Raw genomic sequence first — 3,245 nt, 5'->3', positions numbered from 1 at the left:
ATTATTTAGGTGAGCCCAGGTATGTGTCTAGGCTCTTTTTCCCTTTCAATAAAAAATTGGGTTGTTAAGTTGATTGAAGATGTCATGAATCTTGAAAAAACAAAACAAATGTCAGATAATATGTGTGGAAATAATTTAACAAATATTGGCATAGCTTTTATGAGCAAAGCCCATAAACAAGCAAAATTCAGAAATCTTTGGATTACATTTGCAGTACAAACTAATAGATGAACTGAGACGGGAAACATTTGTCAACTATTAGTATTTGCTAAAGAGTTAGTACATTGAGAAATCAAGTGGTGTTGTGCTAACCAGATACATCAGGCAAATGATGTTGTGGTTAATTCTACAAGTTTGAACTATAATGTGTAATGCTCAAAAAATATTTGAATGTTTGTTTAATGCTATCCTAATAATAATACTTAGTCCATGTCTGCAATTATCGCATAGCCAAGCCCGGCACAACACGCCGGGTCAATCACTAGTTAGATTATAATAATGATTTTTGAGTGTTCAATCATAAATGTAACTTACATATATGGGTGGTCCGATCCATATGGTACGCTAAAAAAATTGTTGTGTTTGTCAAACATCGGGAAATAATAGGTTTAGAACAATAATTTGTAGAAATTTAACACTTTTGCCTGTGAGGCGGATATGAGTTAAAATTTCTTTATAAGCATATACGAGACGAACAAAATGCCTTTTAATATTAAGAAGAAATAATAAAATATTAAAAGACATATTGCCCACCAGCCATAACTTCTCTCGTCGCCCATCATTTCTAGTGCAACCTGGGGCAACATATACTCGGAACTAATTTTGTTTTCTCGATTCAGCCTCTAAAACCAATGTGGTGCTATGAAGATGGCCCTGCTTAATTTCCTTTTAAATCTGTTGTTCTTTATAGTTGAGAGTGAGAGGGTAGTGAAAGAGAGAGGAGAATGGAGGAGAAACAGAAGAGAGGTCGCAAGAAATAACGAATTGGAAGATGGCAAACAAGATACTGTCGATAATGAAGAAGATGCGCGAAGGGAAATTGTTAGGATGTACCACCTTCAAGTGTTTTTAATTTTTTTTACGACTGATCTAATCTAACTATACTATTAAAACAATATGATTTTTTCATATGACATTTTAGAGTTTCCACATAGGATGTCATGTAGGCAGTTCACTATTTTATAAAGCCAGTCAATTATGTTATATTTGGAAATTCCAACAAATAAGTTATAGAAATATTCTAGATGAATGAATGCATATAGAACTTCATTAAATATCATATTAGTATGTTATAAGTTAACCTTTAAATTTGTTTAAATATAATGATCTTAACATTTCTCCTAATCACATGAGTCATTATCCAATATTGTATTTGTAACATCCGCGTTTTTGAGATTTAGTTTTATTAGATAAACGAGTTAATTTAGATACGTGTCATGTTGCGATATTTAGTTAATTAAATATTTTAAGAGAATGGGTAAGGTTATTATGATTAATGGACTTAATCATATTTTTGGGCCTAAAAGTCTTTGGACTTAGCCTATTTAAACCCTCAAACCCTAATTTTAATCCTTACCCTCATCATCATGTCCCCATCATTGTCACACACACCCGTATACACAAACAACCTTCTGTACCAAACATTCCAAAATCCAATTTCCATTTGTTCAAGATCTAGCTATCAATATTTAAGGTATGTTTATAATTAATATTAATATTCGTTTCCTTTTTCTCATCTCCTGTCTATCTTAGAATTAATAACAAATTAACAATCGAGCTTGACAACGAACACAAACGAACCAAGTCGATCCAACATAAACAAGCTTGATATAAACGAAACGGTATAGACGAGCAAGCGAGTTGACAGTTGAACATAAACAAACCAACAGCATAAACTCTAATGAACTATAATCAAACCCAAGAGTAAATTAAGACCCGTTTAAAGGCTTGGCGACGGAAACGGTTATTAAATCGGAACACGAGCTCCGGCGAAATGAGACTCGGCTCCGATGAACAAGTTGCAGACGTGAAGCCTGAGGTGCGACCAAACCGAACCCTAAGAACTCGTCAACTGGCTCCCTTAACCCGCAATATCTGGACCCGAATCTGGACCCTTATGAACCCAAACCCAATAAACCAGGTGCAACCACCAAACCTAAACCATAGCCGTGTACAACCCAGATCCAGACATAAACAAATCGCGCGAACCATATGCGACTCAATCAGGCCATTCGCACGACCTGACACCTATGCGAATAAATGGATTCGCATCTCGTGCGAATCTTCATGCGAATAGCTGGATTCGCATCTCGTGCGAATCTTCATGCGAATAGTTGGATTTGCATCTCGAGCGAATTCTGTTGCGAGTTCCCGTGCGAACTGTCCCTATGCGATTTTCTCCGTGCGAATGATTTGACGGGAAGAATTCGCACTCCATGCGACTTGATTAAAGCTCCGATGCGAATTTGGTGCGAGTGGTGGAGGAGTGCCACCTTGGTGGCCGGTGGAAGGAAGGCCGAAGTGGGGCGACGGCGGCTGTAGGTTGCAGGGAAAAAGGTGGAAGATGAGGTTAAGGATGACGAGGCGGTCCTAGGTCATGACAACTATAAAGAAGTGGGGCTTGGGCATTTTGGTAATTGATTTAAGTATTTTAATAACATTAATAATAATAATAATAATAATAATAATAAACAATAATGGTAAATGGAATGATGCGAAAGTAAACGAAACCCGATACCCGACTCGTTTAATAACCCGTAACCCGCCTTATGCTAGACCAATGGCTTATGAAAACCGTTCAGAAAGTACTTAGATTTGAGAGCTCGTTATACAAGTGGACAAATGGAAGAAAATGGGCAAGCGAAAGATAAACCATAAAATATGTAAATACATATAATATAATATAAGTATATGATACCAATAAATGAGGATTAAAGTATATTAAATTAATATGAACGGCTAAAGATGAATACATGTCGGTTCGGTTAACTTCAAAGTTAACTCCGTTAACTTAAGAAATGAATGACAAGAGATTATAGTGGATTTATGCGTGTACATTATTAAGCAGTTAGTCGCACACAACTCAGGAATGGAATTACTATTAACGGTTAACGTAACAGGATCCAGGTGAGTTCTAGCCCATTCTTATGTGTTATGTTTTCGGGGTTGTGCATACTACGATGTGTTAGAATAATACACTTACCTTAAATGATAAGTGTGTATTAGATATATGTTTGCATATGAAT

Source organism: Bidens hawaiensis, unplaced genomic scaffold (assembly GCF_021521415.1).
Source record: "Bidens hawaiensis isolate Kalapana, Puna unplaced genomic scaffold, B.hawaiensis_p1.1 tig00004664_1, whole genome shotgun sequence".
NCBI classification, from domain to species: Eukaryota; Viridiplantae; Streptophyta; class Magnoliopsida; order Asterales; family Asteraceae; genus Bidens; species Bidens hawaiensis.
The sequence above is the reverse complement of the archived record's forward strand: the minus strand, read 5'-3'. Positions refer to the sequence as shown.